Below are 14,449 nucleotides of genomic sequence, written 5' to 3' on the forward strand. Positions count from 1 at the left end.
GAAGAAACAAGCTCATTCAGCAACTCTATGCACTGTAGACAATTACTGCCTCTTAGAACTTCAAAAACATTATAACAGCCATCATAATTGTTCTGCAACAAGTATTTTTCTCTTTTTTTTTCCAGATTCTTTTTCTCTTCTCTATTTCTACAACTTGCATTTCAATATCTTTTGCACTAAAAATCTGAGTAAAACAAAATTACTAATTCCATTATTTCCAATTGTGATGCTCTAATCTAGTTACATTCCATAGCAAAAAACTGTGCTGCTAAATATTTATAAAGCATTTCAAAGTGATGCAAACAGTCAGAATCAGACTTATGAATCAGATAATGGTGAATTAAGAGACTGCTGGCAACCAGCGGTGGAGCTACCAGAGGGGCTAAACGGGACTGCATCCCCTTCCCACCAGCTACGGTAAGGCTGAGCGAAAGCTGTAACACAAAATACATCAGTAAAATCCGAAATTCAGCTGCAGACAAATGAAAACTGGTGTTGGTGTTCACCTACCTCCTTAAAAAGGGACTAGAATTCTGTTGAGGGATGTCTTCCTGTTTTTTCATGCTGTGCCTTAGTATTAAACAAGCTCAGATGTCAGTCGGAACCATACTCCACTAGGTTACTTTCTAAAATGTAAAAATATGTACTATAATTAATTGTGTTTATCAGCATTTTATAAACACATAGGTAGTTATGCCAGCTATCAGAAATTTTTGTTTCTAAAAGAAAACAGAACACTCTGGGGAGTATTCCAACGTTGTTGGGAAAATAAACCTACAGCACAGTTGTTTTTTCTCTGAGGAAAAAACTCTCAAACCAAAACCAAAAAACTCACTAGGTTGGGTTTAGAAAAAGTAAATCAGTTTCATCAGGGCAAATCATGAATTTTCCTTCAAATGACAAGGTTGAGTCCTTGTTTCCTTTTATCCTCGTAAGTATCACGTTGTAGGAATCTATTGCTGGAGTGGTGTGTTTAATTTCCACCTCCCTGTGCTTGCATATCATCTTGGATTAAGCAGGTGCATGTTTTTTAGCTGAACTGCTAGCCTTCCACTGGGAATTCATAATTTGATTCACCCATAACACACACAAAGCATAAAAGCATGGGAATACATGATTTCTGAACCTGTAACTGCAATCTTCCTTCCTTATTTTACATCCATGGATGTTTCAAGCAAGCTGGTTTACTTGATCAAAAATAGTAAGTGCCTAACAAGGATTTATCTTTTTACTTCTTTTGCTGAATAATAACAAGATTTTTTTTTTTCTCTTCCCTCCCCCTCACTGTTCTCATATTTGAATGGTTGGAGAACTATTTTAAACTTTGAACAAATGTTAAAACTAAAAATTGCTTAACTTATTTAAATATTTGGGAAAATATGTTTACATATTGCGCTCTCCCCCATTTTCTCTGTGCTGTTTTCCTAAACATCGAAGTCACAGTCACTTGCTGTACTATTGTATTGGGAGAGATGAAATGCACACTGAATTTCAAAGCACATGCTCGTCATTCAAATTTGTTATTCAAGCTGAAGGCCTAGATACAGTCAATAGGAAATCCTAGATACCTGTAGTTAGGCCAGGTAAATTTGAGTTCATCCCTTCTCTCCATCCACACCTGAGAGGTACTGGAGAAAAAAAAAAAATACAAACCCCAAACATGGTGAGCTAGAGCAATGAACACAGTTTTGAAGATGGTATCTTTATTTTTTCTAACAACTATCACAGAATCATGGAATGGCTGAGGTTGGAAGGGACGTCTGGAGGTCCTCTGGTCTAACCCCTTCCTGCCCAAGCAGGGCCACCTAGAACCAGTTGCCCAGGACTGTGCCCAGACAGCTTTTGAACATCTCCAAGGAGGGAGACTCTACAACCTCTCTGGGCAACCTGTGCCAGTGCTCGGTCACCCTCACAGTAAAAAAAGAGTTTGCTGATGTTTAGAGGGAACCTCCTGTGTTTCACTTTGTGCCTGTTACCTCTGGTCCTGTCACTGCGCACCCCTGAAAGGAGCCTGGCTCTGTCCTCTTTGCACCCTCCCTTCAGGTATTTGTAGACTTTGGTAAGATCCCCCTGAGCCTTCTCTTCTCCAGGCTGAGCGGTCCCAGCTCTCTCAGCTTTCCTTATAGAGCAGATGCTCCAGTCCCTTCATCATCTTTGTTGTGGCCCTTCGCTGGACTCTCCGGTATGTCCGTGTCTGTCTTGTACTGGAGAGCCCAGCGCTGGACACAGCAATCCAGGTGTAGCCTCACCAGTGCTGAGTGGAGGGGAAGGATCACCTCCCTCAACCTGCTGGCAATGCTTTGTAGTACGTAGTAAGTGTTAAAGTAACTGTTCCAAAAAATAAAAATACTCTATTCTGATAATATTTTTATGTAAATTTTTGTATGTATTCTAAAGCCTGTATTTTCCACTTTTGATAGAAACAGAAGCCATTAAGCTATGAAGGGACTACGGCATGTCAGAAATACTGCGATAAGGATCACTACAGGATAAAACATCGCTATCATTTTCATAATTTTCAAAAACATTGATAATGTCTTTTACAACCCCTGCAAGAAGCACATTGCCATACACCTTCCTACACTGCTTCCTGCATGAAACATTCCCAACAGTCTCTTACACTATTATAAATTAGCAGCAATCACTATAGCTCCCAGCACTATCAATCTAGAGAGACACTACAAAAAGTCACCTAACATTGTACCACCAGATGTTAGGGGAGATTTCATACATCAAGTCAAATGCACAGGTGTCACCTGGAATAATTTTTGTGAGATTTTGTATACCAGTTATATACTTGTTTCCTATAAAGTCATTAACATATACCTGTGGTGTCTGGTTTCTCCCTGTTATAGCAAGTTCAATGTTTTTTCCATCAGATTTCACAGCGTAACATACAATGAAATCATTAAAACAAATATATTTATGAAACATTTTACGTTTTCATGAAGGAAAGAAGCTCAAGCTTTTCCTGAAGCATTTATCATGTACTTTGTACTGGATTACTTCTTAGCAAAGCTGCTTATTAATTAGGTGGTGTCCTTTTGAATTCCTGTAACTTCTTCTGGGTAACTCCTTTCCAAAAACCAGTTTTAGCATTGCCACCAACTGCATTGGCCTGTGGAGGACAGAAGGGAAGTTATAAGTCTCCCCACAACATGTATTAGCTTACATGTTGTAATCAATTGTATAAAGGCTTGCGTACATTTCATACTGGGACTCCCTCACTATCACTATGCAATATGTGGTACACAACTTGCCTGTCTGCCAGGTCAATGATTTCCTCTTGCAGCTTCTACTTAGAATCTGATAACGTTTTAATACTTGATCTCAGGGTCTCTGGGAACATAAATAATATGACAACAGCAGTTCTCAATTTTTTCATGCCACACATGTCTTTTTCTTTATATGAACTATTCTAGCACTCTGTGTTTGCCAAAACCTCTTCTGATGTAGAAGCAGGGGAAAGACAGAAGTTTCAAAACCCTTTAACACGGTCCTGTGAGCAATAGTTGAAGAAACTCAAATTCTGGCCATGGGAGAAGCATTCTGAGTAAGCCAGGATGTAGAATGTTTTACTAACCTATGTAGGTCTGTATTCAGCATCTTACAAATGCCATGGCTTGGGGTTTTGTTGGTTTGGTTGGGGGTTTTTTTGCAAAAAGCCAAGAAGTTCTGTCTGGAGAAACTGCCAAAGTTTGGTACCTATTTCTTTACATCAGAGAAGAAAAAAAAGGCACACGCAGGGTTTCTCTCAAATGGAATTCAAAACTTTTTTCAGTTTCACTGTCATCTAAATTTCTATCAGGTCTTCCTGCTGAATTGAAGAGTTTCCACATGGTTTGGTATGCAAGACTGGCTTCCAGTGCTGCAGCTCTTGTCTTTTCTTGCAAGATCTAGTGAATAAATGTTTTTAGTGATTCAAGGATTACCTTCCCCTCTCTGAAGTTTAATAATTAAAAAAAAAAATTCTAATGTAATAATAGTTAAAAAAAAAATCACTAATATTTGTTCATTTAAAAGGGAAGTGGAAGGTGGGCAGAAGTTTCATCTGGGTTTACTGAGGAGCTGATTATGACCATCTCCACCTGTGCCATGACTTTGTCAACTAACCGTATCCCTGGAGGCCCAACCGCCAATACACCTCTGCCAATTCTGCAGACAAGGTTCCATCAGCATTTTCCCAAATTAAAATGAGAATGGCAACGATAGTGTCTTACACTGTTTACAGTGCAAAAAAGTACATTCAGAGAGTTGTTTTTCTTTTAATGTTTACAATACTATCATTAATAAACCAGTTGTCAGATTTTGTAAATACTCAGCTTTTCAGGGGCTTATTGCTTGATCTAGCCAACATCTATCTGCATGTTCCAGGACTCTTTCCCAGATAGCTCAAAACCACCTTTGAAGTATTACGATAGCTGATGAGCACAGTGGTCTGTGTTTTTGTCTGAGTTCATTAGAGATGAAAGAAATCCACAGGACAGGGGAAAAGCAGATGGTGGCTAGGACTTCCCTGCTTTCTGTCTCTTGGGATTCAAGCAGAGAACATAAACCGTAATCTAATTAACTACACCCTTGAGGCAAAAACTAGGGAATAAGAGGCAACTACAGGCAGGTCCCAGCAGGACAGGGAACCAAGGAGGCGTGATGGGCATATCACAGTATAGAACAGTAGAAGACTGCAAAGCGAAAACACTACTGCTTGCATCAGTAAGTAACTCTGCTACTCTGCATTCACCTTGGCAAAAATAAAACCAATCAAATGTGCAATAATTAAGAAAGGATGAAAGAAGGAATTAGGACTTCTTACCTTTTGTCCATAACCTCCAAGTTAACTCAAATCTCAGAACAAACATGGGAGGGAGATAATGGTAACAGCAAGAATGGCTATTACCTGACAAATTATCTAAAAGGCAACTTTCCCCACTGTGGTGGTTTAGTCCCTGCAGGGGTCTGAGACCACGTGGCCGCTGCCCCTCCCCCACAAAGGGAGTGAAATACAAAGCCCTGGGGCTGAGATAAGGAGAGGTTTAATACAACAGTGCAACAGCAACAAAACAAACAATAACAATAATAATAACAGTAATAACAACGAACAGAGCAAGGTATGTACGGATACAGCAGTGAGAGGAATGGCTACACAAAGGCACACGCTCACCGATTCTCCCGGGCTTGGGTGCCAGGACGTGATGTCAGCATGGTATATGAATAACCCGGCTAGAGCTTCCCCCCACTGCTGGAGAAACTTAACCCTATCCTAGCTAAACCAGGACACCCACAAAGTTTCTTAAATAGAGACAATGCAAAGTGTTTACTTACTTGCCAGTTTTAGCAGCTATGTTAAAGCCATCAGTAGCATTAAGAGCTGTAAGAAAAATGGCAAAAAATCAAAATGGTAAAACTAGCATTTATGTATGAACACAGTAATAATAAATATTTACATAATCAAACTATCCACTTGGAAACAAAGATTTGTCAATACAGAAGTGATATTCACTATTCAACTTTCTCTTTGGATTTTTTATTTCATTGGTGGACAAAGACAGAGAGAAATTCATAAAATACACAGACCATACATAAAACTAGTGTACAACTTTAAAGGATCTTTATGTCCTTCAGTCCTTTGCCTCAAAACAAACATGGTCTTTGATTTCGCCTTCACCAAGGCACATATGCTCATGGGTCTGGGGGAGTTTTAATCCATTCTACAGAAAAATTGTTCCAGTTTACACATAAGCAAAGCATGGAAGCTATTACATCATGCTGGTGTACTATCTTCCTCCCTCCTCTTCTCCTTCTAAATTTGGAAGACAGTTATTTTCAAAGATAATTAATCCAAAGCCTTCTGAGCAGTAAAGGTGGACAGCGCCCCTGTCTGCACTGGAGGGACCAATCCACTGCAGCAGCTTTCAGCTGCCTTAGCTATACTTATGCCAGAACAGAAAAGTCATCAGCACATGGGTCCAGATGCTGGAGCTTGGTTATCTCTATTGCTACAGTGATCTCTGGCACACACTGGGAGCAGGCAGCCAGGAGACACAGCAAGCCCATTTTGGAGGCAAGGAGAGTCTGGTATAAACATGGTCTCAGAGACAAAAAGTGGGCTTTGGCAATTTTGTTCACTAATGAAGAGGTACCCCATCAGCTCATGCACTACAAGAGCTTTCAGAAACCACTAGGGACAAACTCAGCAATGAAATCACTCTGGTAAATTAAAGTGGTAAACATCTGATTGACTGAGCACAAAGAATGGACAACACCAGCTGTAGTCAGGTGTGACCATTCCTTTAGCCAGGGGACTTTCTCAACCCTGCCTCTACCTGTCTCCATTTAGTAATACTACTACTCTTGGTCATTGCCTCCATGACCAACCAACGTATTCAACAGCTTCCCTGCAATTGGAATGGGAGCCAGAATATAATCATCCAGATTGCTCTCTTGCTACTGTTTCCAGCAGCACAGCTGCAACACCGACAGGGAGAGCTTCTAGTGTGAACAGACTGTACACAGAAGGGTTCACCATATTTGTTCCAGTCCTGCTTGAGTCAATTACAAAAACATGTGATCAAGAGCAAGGTATGACTCAAAATTCTCCACTACAAAAAGTCCAGTAATGGCCTAGTTGCTGTTTGTGTTCTTTCAAATACAGTTGATGTGCAAGTTTTAAGTAACTATACAGAAAAGTTTCTATAAAAAGCAACGGATGAACAAAAAAAAAAAAAATCACTAAAGAAACACAAGACATATTTCAGATGGAATTTATTTTTTTTCTGTATGAACAGGCTACCATTTCTTGCAGCAAGTATTAAGCTTTTGTAAAGCTTTTACATCTATTTATGTATTTTTACCATAGTTTATTTCTAAAACCAAGTATGTTTCCGTGACTTACCTTGAATATTCCTTCTGATCCTGTTGATACTTGGTTCAGAATTCAACATACAATGTCAGAGACATGCACTGAGTATGCAAAAACTTTTAATGCATAAAATTGATTCTTCATACAGTCCATATATGCAGCACTTACATATAAATACTTAGATACTTACAGACAATATATATATATATATTAAGTTGACTCTTACGTTCTAAGACCAGTAGGTACCAGATGGATCTGTCTGGTTCAGGACTCCCACTGCTATTAAAGCCCACAGTCAAGGCAGATGTACCAAAAGACCTACAGCCGTTGCTTTGCATGCAGCACCATGGGACAGCGGACAGTTTCAGCATCGCAGAAAATTAAGAAATTTACTGGTCCAACACACAAGCAAAGCACAAGACTGAAAAGGCTGAAATCAACTCTTCATCATAAAATTCTTCACTTACAATATATCAACATCTTATTTTTGATCTCCAGAAGTTAGTTTGTGGTCAGTGTTCTAGTTATGCTACTCCATTCAAGTCACACACAAGTAACTAAGGCAAAACAGGCTTCACTGCAAAGAAACTACTCCCTGTTAAAACCACACAGACTACAGGAATTAAGGCTTAATCAGATTATCCCTTAACATGATCTCAGGCACAGTTGTGAACTGATTTGAAGGAACATCTCAGATGGTTGCAATCAATCAGCCTGCTCACAGGTGTTCTGCTAGTCTTTATTTGCAAATAAGAATCTGTATCTGCAAGTTTTACATTCAATTTGGCCTTTCACATTGATCTCTTCTGTGAGGGATCCTGTTGTTTTCTTTTTAAGTTTATATTTTTATCACAGCTCTTTTATACAGTAATAACATTTGGGCTCTCTGCATTATTATTTCCAAATTATACAATAAGGTTCTTCACAGATATATATATATATGAGGAACAGTTATGTTTGCTGGTGCTCCTTAAAATAAAAGAGCTCAAAATGGTGATTATTTTCTTGTGAAAAAGTTATTTTTCTCAAGGGATATTAACTTTTTTTAAGAAGTTGTGCAAAGGAAACTTAACTTGACTTCCTTTTTTTTACAGATAATAATAGAAACAACTGGTTTGTTTTCAATACTCAGGATCATCTGACGCTTTTAAGCGGAAACCTAAAAGTGTCAAACTGCTTACCTGCTAAAGTTGCAAAGCAGTATGGAGTGTATTCTACTGTAACTGGACCCTCGAGAGTCAGTTTATGGTGCTGTTAGTCACTATTCTGGCACCAGCAGCCAGGTCTGTGTAATCACAATGATAAAGTCATCACAAAGACTCTTTCATTAACTAGCAACAAATTATTATTCAAGAAGGAGCAAACTGTTGCAACTTTTTTTCAAGTCAGAAACTGCTGAAAAAGCAATGTAGGTGAAGATAGGAACAAATTCAAAACAGCACATAGAAGTAACTTTATTCTGAGGAACAGCAACTTTAAGTAAATTTCAGGCCGTTACGGTGTTTAATTTTACAGAAAGTTAATTTACAAATTAAATATGGATTTAGCCCCTCCAAAACCACATATGAAAATACACTGCTCCCTACTGTACAACACATTATGGTTTTGGTATTGTACCACTCCCTCCACCCCACAGTACCAGGAAATGGGGGTTACAGCACCATAATAGTGTATAAGAAGAGAGGGTTGCTGAAGTACACCCTTATTCCTCTTCATTACAAGCTACTGTAGAAAACCCAAGGCACAGTTTCACATTATAAATTTCCTGACAGTAAAGCCAGTTGAGTAGGTTCCTGATTTCCCGATTTCCTAGTCAATTATTCACTTGCTCACTGGTGTAGTTCTTCATTCTCCCATTCTCCCACAAATTCATCTGCTTGTGAGGCCAGTGAAAACACTCAGCTTCACAAAGTAAAAGATAATATTTTTTTTTAAGTTGGATCATTTTGGTGAGCCATTTACTACAAAAAGCTGAAAATTTCTATCACTTGGAATCCCCTTCTTGCAGAGCAGCTCCATGTTCAGCATCAGACAATCTAAGAGCACAGTGCTATCAAAAGAGGAGATTCTCCTGTCTCCTGTCCCTCACTGCACCTTCTCATCTCTCCTTGTGTTAGGACGAGTTGTTCTGCAGCTGTTACGTCAGATCAGTGTATGGACCCAACTCAGAACTACATTCTGTTTGACCAGCTGAGTTTTGTTTTCATCCTTTCTGAAAGCATGCAAAGAGGACAGTTTCACATCCTGATAGGATGACCTAAATGGAGACTGACACAAAAAGCAGCATTTCTGTTCTTCTCAACCACTTCCACAGAGACATTCCTGCAGCTTCCCCTGAACTAGATTTAACAATCACACAACTTTGTGGCAACTCACCAAAACAAGAATTCACTTTGCATCAGATCAGTAAGTTTAGGACTGTTTTCTTCAGTAGTAGTTTGCATGCACAGTTGGTTAGGTGTAACATCAAATTGCACCCTCAGTGGGTGATAATAATAGTTTGACCACCAAAAATGGACAGTTCCATCTCCTCCACCAATTTCTTCCTTCACTCCCCTCTTCTTTCACAGAGTTATGGGGTTCATACAGTTGCACACTGAATCCATTCAACGAGCATATGAAGCGTTTTTTTTCTGTGAGGTTAGTGAGTTGAGTCAACTCATAAGGGGTCAAAAAATCATCAGAAAGTGCACCAGGGAGGAGATGAAAGTGCCTAGGGTAGAGCAGGAGGAAAAAGTGGCACCACCCAGGAGCAAACACTCTTATGAGATCAGTGCTACTGTGACTCTCCTCTGCGAACTACTTCCCCTTCCTCTGAGCCTCTGCTGGCTCTCGCCTGTCCTTGGTCAAACATTGCAAGAAACTTTTTCTTCCTGGCTTATCTCTCTGCTGATCAGGTTTCCAGCCTGGCTTACCATGCCTCAAGCACAAAAGCAACAATGGAAGAGCATAGCCAGGAGCAAGACCATTGTCTTGCAGTGGCAACTAGCCATGACCACTCAGTTCAGTGGGCACATGAACCTGTACATTGAGATAAGATGCATGCTCTAGGCAGTTTTGCTAACCAGTTTGCTGAGTTTCTATGCAGTCTTACCTTCATTCAATCCTTATCTGAAGGAAAATGTTCCTTGGGGAGGCTCAAAGTTCAGAAGTGTTAGTTCATCTATGGAACAAGGGTGTCATAATGTCTCATGATGCCTCATAAATGAGACAGACATGTCAAGAGGTAGTTTTGAGGGCAGAAGAGGAGGACTGCAGCACAGATTCAAGCCCAAAGTTGTCTTCCAACTTTCCAAGAATATTTCCAATATCATTCTGGTTTGTTTTGATGAATTTGATCTCTAGGTTTGCCTTTCTCCTCCCTTCCAGTCTGCTTATTGCTGTTGCAACTAGTACAGAACAGCTTCTGCCATCCAAGGGGCTTGTCCCTGCTGACAAGATGCAAACAGACCCATGTAAGATGGTTTAAAAAAAAATTAAAAAAAAGGGACCAGTAAGTTTTAAAAATAAAAATAATTCCCACTGACCCCGTAAGAATCCTTCAGCTATATTCAAGTTACGTAGGAAACCAAGCCTTCATATCCTAGTACCAGTCTCCCAAACCACAGCGTCCACCTTCACAATGTTTTTCATAAATCCAGTCTTTAAAGGTCTTTTACGTACTGCATACTTGCTCGGAATGTATTGTGGAGCAATAATGCTACGAACAATACCTGCAAAAGCTGAACAGACATGATCAACCAGTGAATACATTTTCTTCTTTCCCCTTGAAGCTTGGTGACAGATTTTTTTGTGTACCCAATCCAGCTGTATCCAGCCCTCAAAATCCAGCCTGTTAGATGAGAATAGTTGTTCTTATCTCCAATATTAACTTTATTTATGCTATGTAGAGGAGATGTTATAATACCAAGTCTTTTCACAAGGACACAGGCAAACAGCTATGTGGAGGCTGTGCCATTGTCCCCGAACTATAAATAATAATGTCTGTTACAAAGGAAAAATGATAAGGTGTGGTAAACATCACAGCAAAAAGTTTCAAAGTTGCAAAAGTTGTGGTTTACAAATACAGTACAGAGAGCCAGCCCCTGAAAAAAAGGCTTACAACCAAAGTAGAAAACAAAGGAAATAACGTGGTTGCAGACACAAGAGCCCAGGGAGATAGCAAGACAACACAGATCAATGTGATAAGCAGTATTCTTGGTGTACTCGCTGTTTATAGGTATAATCATAGTTAAGTTGATCTAAAAACTAATTGCTGACAAAGAAGGGTAATGTTGCTCCACTCTCGTGCCCCAGTAATTGTCTTCCCTTGCTTTGACATTGAAACTCATCTGCTCCCAATTTGTGAAACTCAACAGGCAGAAAACTGCTTTTATAGAAAAACAAATTGTTTTTCGCTAATTTAGCTTCCGTAAACATCCCACTACAAGATCAGATGAGTAAAAGTGAATGCACAGGAGATCGAGTGGGAACACTTGGCCACAGGTGAGTGTAGAGGGGGCTGAAGGAAAAACAGCAAGCTGTGGGGTTTACTCAGCTGTAAGATAATGCCAGACTGCAACTTAAATGCTGTCACTGGTTTTGCAGGTATTTCAGTGGGGAAGAGTTTTGAAAGTAGACAATGATGTACTACGGACATTTATGAGAAGCTCCTTTCATATCCATGGGTAGAAGAGAGATGAAGACTGCTGTTTTGAAAATGTCTGAAAAAGACTAATGGAAAGGTTGTTAGGGTCAGCATCTCAAGAGCAGATAGGAACTTTGTTTTTTTCTTCGTTGGTTTGAAACTCAGTATTTCCCCTCATAAAACCTTTTTCTTAGAAGACACAAATCAATGAATGCTGAAAGGAAAGAAAAACTGACCAACACTGTGTCTGACAATGGGCTGAAGAAAATAATGAACAATATGATCGATGATAAATAAACTAGGATTTTGAGCTGAAAGTCTCAAACATGACTGAAATAGCACATGACCATCCCCTCCATTGCTTTCTCAGTCTTCCTCAAAGATGTTATCCTACCAACACTAATGAATTGATGCAAAAGAGGGCTTACAGGAACACACAAGTAGTTGTCTCCTTGCAGAGATTTATCTTCTTATCCAACACTCAAGAAAGAAAACCTCTTTTAGTACACTATATACAAAACTCATCCATGTTTTACTTCCTTTGACTTTCCTTTTAATATTCTCCTTATCTCCTTACCTAAGACCAAAGTTTGCTACATCACAACCAACATAAAACTTTTCAGTTTCTCTGATTATTTAGTATAAAGTGCACACAAGATAAAAGATTATATACATGAATGTAGAAAACTGTGTATTATTTTAAAAGACATAAGCTGATATCTTTGGGCATTTAGGAAGAATAACAGACTATGGTTTCATACTTATACGGTAAGATGTTTGCTCTTTAAAAAGGTCCAAACCAACAGGTACATACAATCTAGCTATCAATTCTACTTGTTTTAAACAGGCCAGCAAAAGTTTTCGTAGGCAATTTCTTGTTATATTTTCAATCCATGACAAGTTTTGTCCCCTGTTCTAGCCCTACAATTTATTACTTTGCTTACAAAAATTAGAGCTGAACCAATAAATATCAGTAAACATAGGTTTCATCTGCTTCTCTTCACCAGATTTGACCACTATCTCTTCCACTTGGCTCTCCTCATCATAATCTCAGATGAATGTCAGTTTTTTGTTTCCTATCCTCAGAGAGCAAAGTTACCTCTCTTCTTGATTCATGAATTATAATTTCTTGTCCATGCCAGTGTCTACTCAACTTTTCAAGTTGTTGCTGACCAACAGGATGAGGATGTCTGGGAGAGACAAACATCAAGCAAAAATAAAATCGATACTTAATGTTTTCAATAAATACATAAACATCGAATCCTGCAAAACCAGAATTATTCCAAACTGAATTATTCCCGATAGCTAAATCAGCAGGGTGAAATGATGCATCATATAAGCCAGAATCAAAAGTCATCCTGGAATCAGTAAGAAAGAATATAGCATTTTAAAAATGGCATAATCAATTTATTTGAGCAACAGGACCTTATTCCTGCAAAAAGATATATACACTAGTAGGTAAACTGTGAACATATTTAGGAAGTTATGCAAAATCACATCTTATCATTATCAGAAGACTAGTAATAATAATAAAATGTAGATTACATTGTTGAACAGAAGACTCCTTTTTTATTCCTATAGAATCAATACAAGAGAGACATAGGTATTATTATGACCTGCATTCCCATCAAGAAGGCTTCTAATTAGTCTTTTAAATTAGAATTTTTCTTACTGATATCTAGAGCAAACTCAGCTTGATTTTCAGACCGATAAATTGCTATTTCCCTTGCAAAAGAATATATATAGCAATTATGTAATAACACTATGATAATTTTCTAGAGTATCTTTTTAGATTAGAGTCATGCTTTAAAATTTTATGCTGAATACAAGGAAAAGATGGGGAGTGGTAAAAAGCATTGCTATGTCCTTAAAGCAAAACAAACGCTAGAAATCATCAGAGTTACTATTTTTTTTCTGGTTTCATATGTTTCTTAGAGAAAACTACAGTCAATTCCACTTTATAGGGTAGTTCAAAGGCAGTTTACCTATTTCTAGCACGCATCCCTTGTTGCCCTCATTCTAAAACAAAAGGAAGACAAAGGCCTATAGTTCCTATTTGTGTGCGCTCCCTGCTTCCCCTGGAGCTCAACCTTTCCACCACCTTTTGGTGTGCCTACTCCTGTGAGCACACAGGAAGGCACGTCCTCCCAGGTAGGCAGGAGGACACCTCATATGACCAGGGAATACCCAAACAGTCTTTACACATGCCCGGATCGGTTGCGCACCTGCTTTCCTCAGTGGCGTGACAAGGACAGAGGAACGCTCCAGCAGACACCATCCCTACAGGTCAGGCTTCTCCCCGTGGATGTGGTCTCCTGGTCTGCACAGCAGACCTCCTGTACCCTGGGACCATCTTCTCACAGACTGCACTCACACGAAGTATCTTCCTTCTCTGCCCTTTTGCTCCTGCTCGAAAGGAAACACACATGCATAGATACATACTATACATATATATATATGTTCTATATCTATATGTTTACAGTAATGCAAGTTAGAGACACTACCATTCCAAGCAACCATTCACTGTACCTGCACAGTCTATGGTAAGAAATTTAGATGAGATAGATAAAACAAACATTTCAAAATATCATAGTTATTTTTCCTAGTGATTTTCTTGCCTCTTGAAAATACATATGCACTCAGTTACTGTATTTCCACTGATGATGGGACTACTCAGAACAGAAAGGGATAAACAAGTAAACTTTCACAGGAAAGGAAGAGTTTTGTCCTTCAGTGAATCATGTGCCTTTTGAGTGGTCCCAATGACTCAATTACTGTACACATACCAGACACAGAAATGGAGCCAAAGAAACAGGGCGACTTTTGGAAGGATGAATACCATGGTACAAAAAATGTTGCGATACGCATCTTCAACATAAGTTTATTTTGGTTTCTTTTTAAACTTTATAAAATATGAATATGCTGTATCTGTTATTCCATGCTAAGAGTGAAATGCATGTATC

At 39.0% G+C, this 14,449-nt stretch overlaps 1 long non-coding RNA gene across 1 annotated transcript; it reads right to left on the reverse strand.

Annotated features, from left to right (window-relative positions):
- Nucleotides 1-551: 551 nt before the first annotated feature.
- LOC141933208 (uncharacterized) lies at nucleotides 552-3,079 on the reverse strand. The gene is made up of 3 exons (XR_012626029.1): nucleotides 2,940-3,079; nucleotides 1,569-1,628; nucleotides 552-626 (listed from the first exon to the last, which is right to left on the reverse strand). It is a non-coding gene; the product is annotated as an uncharacterized LOC141933208 (long non-coding RNA).
- Nucleotides 3,080-14,449: the final 11,370 nt, after the last annotated feature.

Source organism: Strix aluco, chromosome 1 (assembly GCF_031877795.1).
Source record: "Strix aluco isolate bStrAlu1 chromosome 1, bStrAlu1.hap1, whole genome shotgun sequence".
Lineage (NCBI taxonomy): Eukaryota > Metazoa > Chordata > Aves > Strigiformes > Strigidae > Strix > Strix aluco.